At 51.0% G+C, this 18,056-nt stretch overlaps 2 protein-coding genes across 2 annotated transcripts in view; both read left to right on the top strand.

The window, feature by feature from the left end:
• Window positions 1–18,056, top strand: part of ndufa3 (NADH:ubiquinone oxidoreductase subunit A3) — a 36,121-nt gene that overhangs the window by 406 nt on the left and 17,659 nt on the right. The gene's annotated exons all lie outside the window — the stretch shown is intronic.
• The window catches only part of rnf113a (ring finger protein 113A), a 62,310-nt gene that overhangs the window by 31,299 nt on the left and 12,955 nt on the right, over window positions 1–18,056 (top strand).

The raw sequence follows: 18,056 nt of genomic DNA, 5'->3' as shown, positions 1-18,056 counted from the left end.
AACTCTCTGCCCATCCCTCACACCCCTTCTCCTTCCCCCTCCCCATCCCCATCCCCATCTCCTTCCATCCCCTCTCCTCCCTCTATCCACATACCCAATCCAACCCCCCAACCCATCCCCATCTCCATCTGTACTGTGGAGGCCAGGGCTGTCACGTGACAGCAGTGCCCAGTACCTGGTCGAAAGACACACTACTGTCAATCAAGGCCTGGCTCCACCCCCACCCATCAGTGCACACTTGACCATTGGCCCCTTTAAGCACCTTTGTACCTGGCACTGAGCCATTGGCCCTTTTGAACTCCTGGGTTGGACCCCCCTCCCAAGCAGGTAGCGTGTTGCTTTTCCTTGATTGTTTGCATCCAGTTTGTCGTGTGTGTGTATTTCACCCTTGTTGCGATTTTCCCACACCCGCTATCGCTGGTGTGCGTGTGTATCACCCTCGTTACCCTTTCCCTGTGTTTCCCTTCAAATAAATCATTTAAGTCTAAGACTGGTGTTCAGAGTCCCTGTCCTTCAAGGCCTCAAACTTGTTTCACAACTCCACCTCCTCCCTCACCCCCATCCCCACCTCCCTCCCTGGCTCCCCATCCCCACTTCCTCCTACACTCTTCCTTTTTCCCTCCTACACTCCCCCGTTCCCATTCCTCCCCTTCCCCCTCCACCACGTCCCCACATCCCTCCCTCCCCCTACCATCCCCACCTCCCTGCCTCCCTACCCCAGTCCCCACCACCCACCCTCCTATCCCCAACTCCCTCCCCCTCCTCTCTCTCCCCCTCACCACCTCCTCCCTCCTCCACCCCCTCCCCATCCTTCCCCCCTCCCCCTCCTCCTCTCCTCCCCCCACAACCCACTCCCGTCTCCTCCCCCCCTCCCCCCTCCCCCTCCCCCCTCCCCCTCCCCCCCTCCATCCCCCTCCATCCCCCCATCCCCCCCTCCATCCCCCTCCATCCCCCCATCCCCCCCCCCTCATCCCCCCTCCCCCCCCCCCCATCCCCCCCTCCATCCCCCCATCCCCCCCTCCCCCCATCCCCCCCTCCCCCTATATCCCCCCCTCCCCCTATATCCCCCCCCCCCTATATCCCCCCCTCCCCCTATATCCCCCCATCCCCCCCTCCCCCCCATCCCCCCCCTCCATCCCCCCCATCCCCCCTCCCCTCCATCCCCCCCTCCATCCCCCCCCCCCCATCCCCCCCTCCATCCCCCCATCCCCCCCCTCCATCCCCCCCCTCCCCCCATCCCCCCCTCCATCCCCCCCCTCCCCCCATCCCCCCCTCCATCCCCCCCTCCCCCCCATCCCCCCCTCCTCCCCCCATCCCCCCCTCCATCCCCCCCACTCCTCCCCCCTCCCCCTCCTCCCCCCTCCCCCCCTCCCCCTCCTCCCCTCCCCCCCTCCCCTCCCCCTCCTCCCCCTCCCCCCCTCCCCTCCCCCTCCCCCCCTCCCCTCCCCCCCCTCCCCCCCTCCCCTCCCCCTCCCCCCTCCCCCCCCTCCTCCCCCTCCCCTCCCCCCTCCCCCCTCCTCCTCCCCCTCCCCCCTCCCCCTCCTCCTCCCCCCCCCCTCCCCCCTCCTCCTCCCCCCCCCCTCCCCCCTCCTCCTCCCCCCCTCCCCCCTCCTCCCCCTCCCCCCTCTCCCCCCTCCTCCCCCTCCCCCCTCCTCCTCCCCCCCTCCCCCCTCCTCCCCCCCCCCCCCTCCTCCCCCCCCCCCTCCCCCCCCCCCCTCCTCCCCCTCCCCCCCCCCCCTCCCCCTCCTCCCCTCCCCCCCTCCCCCCCCCCTCCCCTCCCCCCCTCCCCCCTCCTCCTCCCCCTCCCCCCTCCTCCCCCCCTCCCCCTCCCCCTCCTCCTCCCCCTCCCCTCCCCTCCTCCTCCCCCTCCCCCTCCCCCCTCCTCCTCCCCCTCCCCCCTCCTCCCTCCTCCTCCCCCTCCCCCTCCTCCTCCCCCTCCCCCCTCCTCCTCCCCCTCCCCCCTCCTCCTCCCCCTCCTCCTCCCCCTCCCCCTCCCCCCTCCTCCTCCCCCTCCCCCTCCCCCTCCTCCTCCCCCTCCCCCTCCCCCTCCTCCTCCCTCCCCTCCCCCCCTCCCCCCCCCACTCCTCCCCCCTCCCCACCTCCTACGGTTCCCGCAGGTGTTCCCTCCCTCCGCCGCCGGGGGTCGCTGCTGCCGGCGTCTGCGCACTGAGCCGGGCGCGGGGTGGGGACAAGATGGCGGAGCCGGAGGCCCCGGTCTGTAGTTTTGTGTTTAAAAAATGCGGGCGGCGGTTCGCGGGTCGGAAGCGGAGAGCGAGCGGGGAGCCAGGTAACCCCCCCTCACCCCCCCCCGCGGGGAGCCAGGTAACCCCCCCTCACCCCCCCCGCGGGGAGCCAGGTAACCCCCCCTCACCCCCCCCCGGGGAGCCAGGTAACCCCCCCTCACCCCCCCCGCGGGGAGCCAGGTAACCCCCCTCACCCCCCCCCGCGGGGAGCCAGGTAACCCCCCCCCACCCCCCCCGCGGGGAGCCAGGTAACCCCCACCCCCCGTACCCCCACACCTCACCCCACCCTCACACCCCCCTCACCTCACCCCAACTATCCCCCCCCCCCCCCCCCCGGCGGGGAGCCAGGTAACCCCCCCCCCCCCCCCCCCCCCGCGGGGAGCCAGGTAACCCCCACCCCCCGTACCCCACACCTCACCCCACCCCTCACACCCCCCTCACCTCACCCCAACTCCCCCCCCCCCCCCCGCGGGGAGCCAGGTAACCCCCCCCCACCCCACACCCCCCCCCCGCGGGGAGCCAGGTAACCCCCCCCCACCCCCCCCCGCGGGGAGCCAGGTAACCCCCCCCTCACCCCCCCCTCCCGCGGGGAGCCAGGTAACCCCCCCCTCACCCCCCCCCTCCCGCGGGGAGCCAGGTAACCCCCACCCCCCGTACCCCACACCTCACCCCACCCCTCACCCCCCCCTCACCTCACCCCAACTCCCCCCCCCCCCCCGCGGGGAGCCAGGGCCGGGTCTCCCCCTCCCGCCGGGCCGGGGCCCAGCCCTTGAGCTCCGTGGCCGGAGCGGAGCAGCCTATGGGGTCGTAATGGGGTGGTGGCAGGTGCGGACCCAGGGTAGGGGTGCAGGGGGGGTGCGGGTGCAGTGGTGCAGGGCTGGGGGTGCGGCCCCCACCCCGGCAGTACTGAGGAGCAGGGGCTGGTGGACAAGCCCGAGGATTGGCTTTGGTTCATTACTGTCAGCTGTACCGAGGTTGAGTGAAAAACTTGCCGTACACCAGAAGACACTTGGGATCATTAACCAGGGCGTAGCAATATAAGAGCAGGGATGTTGTGTAACAACTTAATAAAACATTGCATGGCCACGGCCGGGGTCTTGTGCACAGTTCTGGTCACCACAGATGTGATTGCACTGGAGAGGGTGCAGAGGAGACTCACCAGGATGTTGCCCGGGACGGAGCATTTCAGTTATGAGGTGTGTTTTCCTTGGAGCATGAAAGGCTGAGGGCGACCTGACAGAAGTATCAGAAGTACCTGTGCCTTCCAGCCATAGGTTTAAGGTTAAGGGGCAGGACAATTAGGGATTAAAGCAGATTCTTTTTTTTCACCCAGAGTGTGGTTGGAATCCAGAACACACTGCTAGAGTAGGTGGTAGAGGCAGAGACTCTCTCAACGTTAAAGGCGTATCTAGGTGGGCACTGAAATTGCCAAGGTGGTTGATAAATGAGATGAGTGTAGACAGGTAATTAATATTTAGCGCAGATAGGGTGAGCCAAAGACCTGTTTCTGTGTGACCCCATGACTCCAATGAGTACATACAACTGATGGGTCTGATCAAAAACTGGAGGCTATGCTCTGCAGAGTGTTCTGGATCTGAGACTATGTCAGACTTAATGATACTGGTATTACTTTGTAATGTCCTGAAGAGTTACTCTTGTACTGGGTTAAAACTCAGTATTCTTGGCAAGTCTGGGTTCACCTCCTGCTCTGAGGATTGCTGCACTGAGCGGATTTGCCCCTCTGTTTCACAGACAGCAGTGGAGATGATGATGGAAACACTGTGGTGCGGAGAGAAAAGAGAAAGGCTGTACCAAATCCCATGATTCAGAAGGTGAGTGCTGAATCCCATCAGTTGAAAGGTGCAGATTGATAGGAAAGTAAGTTGTCGCGGGGATATGAGGAAATGTGAAATTGATCATTCTGGCAGAAAATAAAGAAGCATATTATCTGAGTGGTGAGAGTTTGCTGAGCTTCGTGATGCAGAGAGATCTGCACGTCCTGGTGTGTGATTCACAAAAGGCTACCATGCAGGCACAGAAAATAATTGGGAAAGCTGACACAACATTACTGGTTCTTGCTAGGGAGTGAATGTATGAGTAGTGAGATTGTGCTTCATTTATTCAGGGAATTGGTGATGCAACATCTGGAGTACTGTAGAAGGACACATTGGAAGTAGTTCAGTGACGGTTTACTGGATTAATGTTGACCAGGCATAAGAATGCAAGGAAGTAAGAGCAGGAGTTGAAGAAACTGGGTTACAAGTTAGGTGACTGCATTATTCTCTCCCACTCATGCCCTCGGTCTCTGGCCTCCTACATTTTGAACAAAGTCCAACTTGTGCTCGAGGCACAGCGTTTCATCCTCCAGCTGGACACATTACAACCAGTGGGACTCGACAATGAATTCAACAATTTCAGACAACCACCCTTTCCAGTTTATCAGAACTGCTCATCAACGTGTAAAGTTAACTCTGTTTTCTCTCCACACGTGCTGCCTGACCTGGATATTTCCAGCAATTTCTTCCAGATTTCCAGCATCTTTAATGTTTTGTTCTGACAATTCCAGCCCTGACATTTTTTTCTCTCTTCATCTACCTCCAGGACAGGTCAGGAGATTCATCCTTGCCTCTTGCTCTTGCTCAGTTGCTCTTACTCTTCACTCTATTACAGTCACCATCATTTTATTCTCTCCACTTCTCCCCCTTCCCTGCCACTTCAAGCACATTTCATTTCCAACTGATCCTGGATCTGCTGAAAAGTCATCAACTTGAAATATTTATTCTGTTTCTGCTGAGTAATTTTGAGGTTTTATATGCTGTCCCTTCCTGTAACACTGTAGACACCAGAACACATTTCACTGCCCTGCACAATTGTCTTGTCCTTTCTCCTTTGCATTCTAAAGTTCCCCCTATCTAAAATCTTTTGATGGTCCTAAATTATTTCAGGCGGAGAGTTCTGGTTAGGGGAAGTTTAGAAGACTTGTGAAGACTTTAGGACAAAGTGATGGTGCAGAGTAGCAAAATGGGTACTGATAACCTGGGTGAGTCAGGAAGGAGCAGAGCAACAAGCAGACCTTCCATTAGTTGGGGCAGGAAAAACATTACATGGGAACAGGCTATTTCACATCTAGTATCATGTAATGAGAAATGATATGGTCCTTTAACTACCAGATTAAGGGAAAGTGGTCATAACATAGAATCTATCCAAAGGTTGAAAGTGATTTATGTGAGAGTCTGATCTTAAATCTAAACAAAGGAATCCATGAAGATGCAAGGCCTGAGTGGATTTGGTAGATGGAGTGACAACATTAAACGTATGACAGTAAGCAAGCTGTGGCTAACGTTGAAATGAAATTGATGCAGAGTTTAAAGTAAGGCACAAAACCCAAAAGGAAAAGTGATTCATTCGTAGTTAATGAGAGAAGGTAAAGGTAGTATTAAATCAAAGAGCAACACTTGTAGAGTCCTGGACAGTCATAAGAGTTGTACAACACAGAAATGGACCCTTTTTTTTTGCCCCAACTCGTCCATGCCAACCATGATGCCCGTCTATGTTAATCCCACGTGCGGACATTAGGCCTGTATCCCTCTACTGCTTCCTGTCCACGTACCGCTCCAAATTGTCCCTGCCTCTTCCACTTCCTCTGTGGAAAAACCTGCCCCTCTGATCTCCTTTAAATATCTCCCCTGTCTCCGTAAACCTGTGCCCTCTAGTTTTAAAGTCCCCCACCTGAGGTAAAAGACTCTGATATATGCTTTCTATGCCCCTCATGATTTTACTCTTCAGTCTCCTATGTTCTACTGAAAATAATCCCGGTCTGAGCAAACTCTCCCTATAAGTAAAGCCCTGCATTCCAGGCAACATCCTGGTGAATCTCTTCTGCAATTTTCCTAATGCTGTTACATCTCTCCCGCAGTGTGGCGAGCAGGACTGTACACGATACACTGCTGCGGCCTGAGCAATGCTTTGTACAGCTGTAACACGACATCCCAACTCTCTCAATGCCTCAGCCTATGCAGGCAGGCATGCAAATGTCTCCTATTATTTGAATTCCTTCTTCACTACCCTACACACCTATGTTGCCATTTTCAGGGAGCTATGAACTTGCACCCTAGGGTCCCTCTGTACATCAACACTTCTGAGGTCCCTGCCATTTTCTGTATCTGTCCTGTTAGTATTTGACATCCCAAAGTGCCTTACCTCACACTTGTCTGGATTAAATTCCATCTGCCACCGCTCCACCCAACTTTCCAGATAATCTGTATCCCACTGTATCCTTCAACAACCTTCTTAACTATCTGCGACTCCACCACAGAACATAGATCAGTACAGCACAGGAACAGGCCGCTTGGCCCACCATGTCTGTGCCAACCATTATGCTAACCTAAAGTAATCCCATCTGCCCACATGTGGTCTGTATCCCTCCTTCCTGCCTGTTCATGTGCCTGTCTAAATGCCACTGCTATTGTATCTGCCTTCACCACTTTCCCTGCAGTGCGTTCCAGGCACCTACCTCTGTGTCTGAAAAAATAAAGCAAAAAAACACCTGGCTCATAAATCTCCTTAAACTTTCCTCCTCTCACCTTAAATCTCTGCCTTATATTTATTTCACATTTCCACCCTTGGAAGCAGACTCTACCTATGCCTCTCGTAGCTCTATCCTACTTCTGTCAGGTCACCCCTCAGCCTCCAACGCTCCAGAGAAAACAATCCAAGTCTGTATAACCTTTTGTTATAGCTAATACTTTCTAATCCAGGAAACATCGTACTGAACCTTTTAGCACCCTCTCCAAAGCCTCCATGTCCTTCCTGTAATGCAGCGACTAGAACTGCACACAGTACTCTAAATATGGCCTAACCAAAGTTTTATATAACTACAACATGACTTCCCAGCTTTTATACTCAACACCCCGACCGATGGAGGGAACTCTGGGCTTGCACCCCAAGATCGCTCTGTACATCAGTGCTTTTAAGGGTCCTTGCCATTTACTGTAAACTTTCCTCATGCATTTGACCTCCCAAAGTGCAGCATCTCACACGTGTCTGGATTAACCTCTGCCCACATTTCCAACTGTTCTGTATCCTGCTGAATCTGACAACCTTCCCCTCTGTCCACAGCTCCACTGACTTTTCTGTTGTCTGCAAAGTTACTAATCAGCCCACCTGCATATTCATTGAAATCGTTTATATCACAAACAACAGAGGTCCCAGCACTGATCACAGACCTTCAGTCAGAATAACACCCCTCTACCACCACCCTGTCTTCTTTGGCCAAGCCGGTTTTGAATGAAATGTAAGAAGTCTCCATGGATCCCATGTGCCCTAACCTTCTGAATCAGCCTACCATGAGGCACTGAGTTGAAAGCTTTACTAAAGTCCATGTATCCAACATGCACTGCCCTGTCCTCATCAGTCATCGAGTTTGTAAGACATGACCTTCCCTGCACAAAGCCATGCTGACTATTCCTAATGAGTCTATGCTTTCCCAGATGTGAGCAGATCCCTTCCCTAAGAACCTTCAATAATTTCCCTATCACTGAAGTAAGGCTTACTGGCCTATAATTTCCTTGTTTGTCTCTATTGCTCTTCTTAAACAGGAACAACAATGGCTATTCTATGGTCCTCTGGGACATCGCCAATTTTCATGTTATCTGCAAATGTGCTCATCAGACCACCTACATTCTCATCCAAGTCATTTATATATGTTAAACACAACAAAGGCCCCAGCACCGATCCCTGCAGTACACACTTAAGTAAAGGTACCACATTTCCCCTACAGTATTTACTCCCTGGAGTTTAGAAGAATGAGAGAAGATGTCATTGAAACATACAAAATGTTTACAGAGCACAACAGGGTAGACGCAGGGAGGATGGTCCTCTGATGGAACAGGGATCATGCTCTTAACATTAGGGTCAGCCACTTATGATGGAGATGTGGAGAAATTTCATCCAGAGGGTAGTGAATCTATGGCTTTCAACCTCCCAAGAAGGTAGTGGAGGCCTGGTTGATGAGAATATTCAAGACAGAAGGATTGACCTGAGGATATTGAGGGAATTGGGGATATGAAGTTAGTGCTAGAAAATAACATTGAGGTAAAAGGTCAGCTTCAGTCTCATTAAATGGCAGAGTGGTCTGTTTCTGCTTCTGTTGTTTGTAAACCCCCTTTATTATCAAAGCTTCTCACAATTCTGGATGTCTTAATTAAATCTCTCCTAGCCTCCTGCAAGCGATTCTGACTCTTGTAGTCCCTCCTAGTGTTTGAAGTTCCACAAGTTTGATAAATTTCTCCCCCCTCTCCAAGTCTTAACGTCCTTACTAGAATTTGATACCCATGCTGGTGTCTAATGAAGATTCAGAACTTTCTGCTTTTTTACCCCATTCCCTGGTTTACAAAAGCACAGGCAGTTGGCAGTTCCTCCCTTGTGTTGAGTGCAATAAGTTCACAAACTATCCACTCACAGGCAGTGCTCCAGCAGTAGAGAACAGCTTGTGTAAGCCAACAGATTGGAGGAGTTGTTGCTATCGGGAGAGGAGGTGGGAAACTTGGCAGGTGTGTGTGGATGGGTCTCGGCATGGGTGTGGAGAGTACTGATTGCTTCTGTGTTGGTCACCGACCTGTGATTGTTCAACAATTCCCCAGCCAATCTGTTCCCTGTAAGGTTCTTGGACCAAGTTGCCATTTTTTTAATTCCGCTTATCTGCTCATTTCCAGACTGCAAAAACAACAGGAACCAAAGGAGAAGTATAGCGACACTGACACTGACAGTGACGGACCGGAGCAAATCACCATCTCCTACACAATCCACACGATCAGCGGTAAGAATCGCATCAAGTTCTACACAACACTCATTGTCGGCAGCTCTGGTGTCTGGATGGTCACATAGATCACTCCAAGCTGCCAGAATTCTCTGTTATGTCTTCAGAATTTCAGAGTGCTAACAAACAAGAACATTACACCTCACCAGGTCTCCAAGCTTGCATTATGATTTGAGCTGGGAGTGGAAAATTTGACAGGTTCTTCACTCTGGTCACTATTCAGAGGAGAGTAGTGCTGAGGAGTGCTGGAGGGAGATTGGATTGGGGTAGCCATTATTGCTTTCCTGCAGGGAAATAATTGCTGACACTCACTGCCCATTGAGGTTGCAGTCCAGTCCCCCCTCTTGTATCAGGTGCTTGGTGGTGACGGTGGACCTTACACCAGTGTCAGGCGCTACCTTCAGAAGAGTGTGGAATTGTGGAGGAAGGATGTGAAACACAGACCTGGAAAAGAGATTGGGTGAGATGGTTTAGAGAGTCAGAAAGGTACGCACAGAAACAGGCTCTTCAAACCCATCGAGTCGCACTGACTGTCGAGCACCCCATTTACACTGATCCTGCATGAATCCCACTTCATATTTCCCACATTCTCATCAATTCCGCTCCCCTCCCCCCCAAGATTCTACTACACTAGAGGCAGTTTACAGTGGCAAATTAACCTACCAACCAGCATGACTTTGGAATGTGGGAGGAAACTGGAGGAACCCAGAGCGAAACCCACGCAATCACAGGGAGAACATGCAAACTCCATGCAGGCAGCACCCAAGGTCAGGATTCAACTCTGGTCTCTGGCACAGTGAGGCAGTGGCTCTCCAAGCTGTTTTGTTGTGGTTTAGTTGTGATATGACCTTGTTGAAGGTCTTACTTACAGTAATGTACAATCTTTGCTTCCTAGAAACCTGTGGGGCCAGAAGACATGGGCGCGACAGCTGTCTATCAGGTTGGACACCGAGAAAGATAAAGATATGCAAGCTATTTTTGAACGAAGCCAGAAGATCCAAGAGGTGAGCTCCATCGTCACTATACTGCTCCCTCGGTACTGTTTGCTTTCACAGTCTGGGAATGAGCAGATAACCAGAATTTAAAAAAAGTAACTTGTATCCAAAACTATACAGGGAGCAGATTGTTCACCAATTCCCCAATGAATGACAGGTCAATGACCAGCTCAGAACCGAACAGTATTCTCCACACGTGCACATGACCCAATCCACACCACCTACCAAGAGACGTCCCCACCACCCCTGGGTAGAAAAAATATGACCTGACCTCATCTCCAATCCCTTTACCAATTACTTTAGCCCTAGGCTCCCTTTGCTGAAGGAAGTATTGCTGTTCTACTTATCATACTCTCATAACTTTATACGCCTCGATTATACGCCTCACTTCTACCTTCTGTGTACCAAGGAAATAACCCTCCCCTTAAAACGTGTCTATTTCTAACTTTCCCAGATCAGGTGAAAGACATGAAGCATTAACTCTGTTTTCTCTTTCCACTGATGCTGCCAGGTTTTTATTACAGGTTTGTAGTATCTGCATTATTTTGCTTGTGAAGAATTTTTGAACACCTATTGGAATGTAGAACGTGGCAAAGTTCCCACGAACATTGGTGAGATACTGCCGACATGAGCTATCTTAGAAACGTTGATTGAGGAATAAATATTGGTCAGGGCAGCACGGATAACTTCCCTGGCAACCTTCAAGTAGTGCTTTTGCATCTTTCCTTCCACATGAGAGATTGTTTCATTGTCTCATTTGAAAGATGCCACCTTTGCAGGGAAGTGCTGCCTCTACACAGCACCCAGCTCGCCCACTTAGGCAGAAATGTCAGCTGCATTGCAGACAAATTCAGCAAACGGGCAAAACAGTGACAGATAATATCTGAGGAGATTTCTCATTTCTTCCTGAGGAAACTGTTGGGGCCCGTTGAGTCTATGCCAGTCCGGCTCCCCCATGTTCTCCCACATGTGTCCATCAACACAACCTGATTCTGTCACCAGCCACCTGCACATGGTGCAATTTACAGTGGCCACTTGGAAACACGGGGGAATCCCACGTAGTCACAGAGAGAACATGCAAACTTCACAAACAGCAATTTTGTACAGATGCCACCTTCCCCAGAAACGGTCCCAATGATTCAGGAACCTAAACTCCATCCTGCTGTACCATCCCTTCAGCCCACTGACCCATCCTTCTATTCCTGTACGCACAAGCTTGTGGGACCAGAGGCAATCCAGAGATTACAGCCTTTGACACCCTGCTCTTTAAATGGCTACCAAGCTTCCTAAATTCATGTTGCAAGACCTCATCCCTTCCCCTTCCCAGGTCATTGCTACCTACATGTACCATGGCTTCTGAATGTTCACCCTCCCATTTTCAGAGTGTCCTGCAGCCGCTCCGTTGACAGCTTTGACCCAAGCACCAGGAAGGCAACGTGCCAACCTGGAGTCTCTCTTGCAGTCACAGATATTCCCATCTGACCCCGTTATGAGGGAATCCCCCTACCACTATCGCTCTCCCAGTCCTGGTCCCCTTCTGTACAGCAGCACTCCCTATGGTCCTACAAACTAGGTTGTTGCCGCTGTTCTCCCTGGGAGGCCATGTCCCCCAACGGTACCCGGCATGGTGTACTTGGTAGTGAGGCAGTGACCACCAGGGACTGCTGTACTACCTACCTGTGCTGGCTTGCCCTTCCTGGTGGTCACCCATCTCCTCTCATTCTGTACCTGCTAAATGACTGGTCACCAAACATATCATTTACTGCATTTTCCACATCCTGGACAATCCACAGTGAGTTCATCCATAGCTCCAGCTGCTCTGTGATCTAACGGGAGCTGCAGCCGGATATACTTGCTGCAGGTATAGTCACCAGGGGCATTGGAAATATCCCTGGTTCCCACATCTCGCAGGAGGAGCGTACTGCTGTCGCAGCCTCTATAACCTTTATGACTGCTCCCTTCAACTGAGACAGTACGATAGAGATACAATCCTTACCTTGTCACTATTGAAGCCTGATGTTCACCCAAGCCTGCACTTTGACCTCTCAGTTCCTCTCTAATGGCAGCTCTGAAATGGCTGTTCCCACCAGAGCTTGCCTCCCTTTGTATATTGCTGGTAGGGAAAGACAGACTCGATCTCTTACCTGGTCCCCGTCTTTTTAATCCGTCTCCACTGTTGCCGTTTCTCTGCTGTGTGACCTGCTGCTAAGACAAACTTGATCTCTCACCTGGTCCCACGTGATCTGCAAGTTAGAAAAATAAGAGCTGATCTCATTGTAGTATTTAAGGTAGCGTGAGGCCTGACAGGATGGATGGAGAGATTTCCACTGACTGGAGCCATGCCAGACCAGGGAGAACCCACCCTATCCAGTAGGTACATTGTACATTATCTGTGAGAAGTGGGATACAGGTTGTCAGAGTGCAGATCATTAGGTTGAACAAAGTTATGAGAAAGAGAAAAAGCACAATATGTAGATTTAGGGAGGATCAGTGATTAGGGCAACAGCAGATTCTAGTCCAGTGTGGTACTGCCTCGGGGTCACGGTGAAGTTCATGTATTAGCCTCGTCAGTCATCACAGATCCCACAGAACAGGGGAGGAAGCAAGTCCTCCTTAATCCCAAGGGACGACCCAAGAGGTGAAGGAGAGGGGGGAGCCTGGAGAGAAGATGAGGGAAGCAGATGGGTGGAAGCTGGTGAAGAAATGAGTATTGCAGCTGATGAAAGATGTAAGCAAGTTGAGAAAAATAGATAACAAAAATGGCCCAACCTTGGATCTGTTTGCTCTCATCTCTGCAGTGAGGATTACGGACCTGCTGTATAGCTGAATTGTATTGCATCCATTGAGTAGTAATGTGACCCACCTGTGAATCCCTCTCCAGTCCAAGAAGTGCCATAAAGTTCTGTATAGAGTGCATCTTATGAGGTTTTTCTCGGAGGTGCAGTTTGCCTTCACCATTCCTGTTTTCTGCTTGGAGTGAAGAGTGAGGTGTTTGTGTTTGCAGGAGCTGAAAGGGAAAGATGACGAGAAAATCTATCGCGGTATAAACAACTACATCAAATACATCAAACCCAAGGACAACGCCCATGGCAAATGCATCTTCAGGAATGGTGAGGTGAGTGAACGAGCATCGCCTATGGTCACTGAGTTATGCAGCATAGAAAGCAGTCCTTCAGCCCAACTCGTCCATGCTGACCAAGAGTCCTTTCTAAGCTAGTCCCATTTGCCTCTGTTTCTACCTTAATGACATCCTCTGTTCCTTCCTGGGATCGCAAAGTTTTTGAAGAATTAAAGAATCGTGCAGCACAGAAACGGGCCCTATCGGCCCACCTTGTCCACAACGACTCTGCCATCTCCACTGATTCCATTTGCCTGCTTTAGGCCCAAATCCCTCTACACCTTTCCTGTCCAAATATCTGTTCAAGTGCCCTTTGAACATCATTGTATCTGCATCCACCACCTCTTCTGGCAACTCATTCCAAATATTCACCACCCTCTGTGTGGAAACACCCCTCACGTTTTCTTTAAATTTTTCTCCTCTCACCTTAAACCTGTGCCCTCTAGTTCTAGACTACCCTGTCCTGGAAAAAGGACTCTGACTATCTGTCCTATCTACATCCCTCATAATTTTATAAACCTTGATAAGGTCACCCCTCAGCCTCTTAGATTCCGGTGAGAACAAACCCAGCCTATCCGATCTCTCCTTATAATTACAGCCCTCCATTCCAGGCAACATCCTGGTGAATCTCTTGTACACTCTCTGTAACCACATCCCTCCTGTAGTGTGGCGACCAGAACTGTACATAGTGCCCCAAGTGTGGCCCGACCAATGTGTTGTACAGCTGCAATATGACATCCGCACTCTTGTACTCAATGCCTCGACCTCTGAAGGCAAGCAAACCAAATGCCCTTTTCACTACCACATCTACCTGTGTTGCCACTTTCAGGGAGCTCTGGACTTGTACCCCAAGGTATCTCTGTACATCAGTGTTCTTGGCAGAGGTTTTTGATGACGTGACAGAGGGCCAATGAGGAAACTACAGTTGATGTGATATATCTGGACTTCCATGTGCATTCTGAAATTGAAGGCCATGAATTAAAGGACCTATAGAGGCTTTGATAGAAAGTTGAGTGAGTGACAGGAAGCAGAGTTGTAAAAGCAGATTAGTTTTTCAGCCTAGAGGTGAATGTGCATGACGGTCCCCAAAGATCAGTACTAGGACCAAGACTTTCCTTTGTATATATTAATCATTTGGACTTGGGAGCATAGGCACAATTTCCAAATTAGCAAAAGGCACAAAACTCAGAGGCACAGGGAACTGTGAGGAGGAAAGTTGAAGTGATGGACTTCAAGGAGATGCATGCTGATGTATCCTGCGGCACCTGGATGGCAGATGAAATTTAGTGCTGAGAAGTGCTATTACATTTTGATAGGAAGAGTGAGAGGGGAGTATATCGTTTTAAAAGGGGTACATGGACAGAAAGATGTGGGGCCTTGGTTTGTTGAAACTGGAAGGGCAGGTTGAAAAGATGATTTAAGAGAAAAAGGGACCCGAGCTTTATAAATAGAAGCCGTGGGGATCAGGATGTCATCTATAAAAGGCAAGTTCGGCCCGAGCTGGGTTGTGCTCAGTTCTGGGTGCCACACTGTGGGAAAGGTGTGAAGGCTGTGGAGAGGGTGCGGAAGGGATTTACTGATACAGTTTACATGGTGAGATGTTAGTTGTCTGAATAGACTGAAGAAGCTGGATTTGTTCTCTTTGGAACAGAGTAATGTGACTGGATATTGACAAACTTCCTAATCCAACTAGCTCATTCTTCAGTTGTTGAAAACTCCCTCTGCCATTCCTGACTGTTCCTCGCTGACAGTGAATGTGGACGGGACCACCAGCCTCAAAGTCACCATGCTTCCTAATGCTGCACTTGCCGTTCTGCTCTGCTTGGTGATGGCTCTTCCCCAACCCTGTCCTCCGCCTGCCTGTTGCTGAATCTGCAACCCAAACTGACCGTGGTTCAGCTGTTCTCGACACTGCCTGCATTGTGACAATGGGGCTGTCAATATTGGTATCAACATTGTGCTTATTGTGTGTCAGGAAAGGACCGATCCGAGCACATGAAAACCTCCGAGCAACGGTGCGGTGGGATTACCAGCCCGACATCTGTAAGGATTACAAGGAGACGGGCTTCTGCGGGTTCGGAGGCAAGTTCATCCTTTCTTGTGTTCCATTAGGTCGGAGATGGACATGTGAGAGCAGTGATTTGCAGATGTTTTCACAGTTCTCCACACTCCTCCATCCCTTTGCCCCTACCCCTGAACTAAGGAGGCTCTGATCCCTACCCCGTGCTGCCTCAGCTGATCGTGACCAAGGTGATCTTTAGCTTGGTGCAGTGGGGCTCATTTTTGGGGAGAGTTAAATTCTCCAAAATGCTAGCAATGCCATGTACAGAGAGTTGGTTGAGGATTAGTCGCAGCTCTGATGCACCCAGAGCCAAATCTGGCATCCGCTTGGACTGGGGAAGGACCTGGGAGGGTAGGAGACGTGTCTGACCTCTTAGCTCAGCAGCGAGGAGAGCAGGAAAACAAACTGGAGAAGAAAGGGACTGAAGACAAGTCCTTAGGGAATGAAAATCAAGATGCTGCCGAGATGGAGGAATGGACTAATGGGATAGCAGGAGTATCGCTGGTAGGATGGCACAGGGTTGGCATGGTGATCGCCTGTTGATGAGGCCAACTGGTTGATTGGTAATTAGAAAACAGAGATAGAAAAGCTGTGCAGTGCAAGTGAGAGCTGTAGAAGACACCCAGCAGACCTGGCAATGTCAGTGGAGAGAGAAGCTGAGCTTAATATTCCAGATGCGTGCAGTGTTTACAGGGTATACACTGATTTCTGACTGACTTCAGTGGGATTTTCTTCTCCTTGCAGACAGCTGTAAGTTCCTGCATGACCGTTCAGACTACAAGCATGGCTGGCAGATAGAACGGGAGCTGGATGAAGGCCGTTACAGTATAAATGGTGAGTGTTGTAACCCTGAGCTCAGTTATCTCCCAGTCTCTTCTACGTTTACACTGAGGTACAACGTATCATTCCCCTTTGAGTTAAGTGACTTGCTTATTGGCATCACCCATCTCATTAAAGTACAAAGTAATGTGAGGACTGCAACTTATTGCATCACTTGGACTTTGCCAAACATACGAATCTGTAGTTAATTTTCAGTTCATGGAGTCAGAGAGAGCTACAGCCCACCAAGTCTGCACTGACCATCAACCACCCGTTCACACTCGTCTACATTAGCCCCAGTTCTATTCTTCCCACATTCTCTTCACCCCCCCCCCCCCCCCCCGATTCTACCCCTCACCTACACACTTGGGGCAATTTACAGCGGACGATTAACCTACCAACCTGTGCCTGTCTTGGGATGTGGAAGGAAACTGGAGAAGGCAAACGAAACCCACGCAGTCACAGGGAGAATGTGCAAACTCCACACAGACAGTGCCCAAGGTTGGGACTGAACCCAGGCCTCTGGCGCTGTGAGACTACCTGCACCACTGTGCTGCGCTGGCAGGGTCGGTGCTCCTTTAGCTGGTCTGAATCAGGCTGGAATTGTGGTGTTGCGTTGGGACAAAAGCCACTGTATCAGGGAGGGCCGGCAGAGTTCTCACCCCCCACCATCAGTGACGCCTCATCGCTCCTCATGACACGATCACACCCAGCTTTGGAAATAAAAAGAACTGCAGATGCTAAGATATGGACAGGGTAACACTTGGTGGATTGGGCAGCATCTGTGGAGGAGGAACATTTCTAATAGGGTGAGAAAGGAATTGCCATGGTGATAAGTTTATGAAGCCATTTGGTTGATGGGTTAATGAGGGCAGTTGGCTAAAGGAAGCAAAGGGAAATGAAAAGGCTGTGAAATGGCGGTCAGAGCTGTTGCAGAGGGATAAAATCCAAAGCAGAATGTCAGAAATGGGCAGCAGATCAGGCAGTGTCCGTGGAGCAAGAAAATCAGAGTTATTCTTACAGATGGGCTACCTTACAAAGTTGGGCTTATTGACATGTGCACGAGTACATGCATGAGTACATGTGTGCACAGATGCAATGAAAAACTTACTTGCAGCAGCATCACAGGCACAAAGCATCAGATACACAATGTTCACAAGAACAAGTTAAATCTTTCACAATGTTTACTGGAGGCCGGTGACTGGTGGCGTTCCTCAGGTCGGTGCTGCAATAAGTGAGAGGTGTTGCATTTTGGAAAGACGTCAAAGTACTACTTTCACAGCGAACAGTAGGGCACTGGGGAGCATTGTAGAATGGGAGGACCTTGGAGTTCAAGTACATGGTTCCCTGAAAGTGGCATCACAGGTAGACAGAGTGGTGAAGAAGGCTTTTGGCATGCTGGCCTTCATCAGTCAGGACATGGATGTCTGGAGGTTATGCTGCAGTTATTCAAGACACTGCACTTGGAGTATTAGATGAGACAAGATCTTCATCAGTCACATGTACATGGGAACACACAGTGAAATGCATTTCTGCATGGAGTGTTCTGGGGGCAGCCCACAAGTGTCGCCACGCTTCCAGCGCCAACATAGCATGCCCACAACTTCCTAACTTGTATGTCTTTTGGAATGTGGGAGGAAACCGGAGCACCCGGAAGAAACTCACACAGACACAGGGAAAACGTACAAACTCCTTACACACAACAGCTGGAATTAAACCTGGGTCACTGGTGCTGTGATAGCTAATGGCTACACTACTGTACCATACCATACTGATGACCAGTTTTAGTCATCCTGCTATAGGAAAGATGTTATTAAACTGGAAATGGTATAGAAGGGATTTACAAGGACGTTTGAGGGACTGAGTTACAGAGAGCAATTGAGCAGACTATGACATTTTTCCTTGGAGCGAAAGAGACTGAGGGATGACCTTATAGAGGTATATAAAATCATGAGGGGCATAGATAGTGTGAATGTACTCAGTCTTTTCTCCAGAGTTGGCG

Source organism: Pristis pectinata, chromosome 25 (genome assembly GCF_009764475.1).
Source record: "Pristis pectinata isolate sPriPec2 chromosome 25, sPriPec2.1.pri, whole genome shotgun sequence".
Taxonomy (NCBI): domain Eukaryota; kingdom Metazoa; phylum Chordata; class Chondrichthyes; order Rhinopristiformes; family Pristidae; genus Pristis; species Pristis pectinata.
This window is presented reverse-complemented; position numbering and strand designations above follow the sequence as displayed.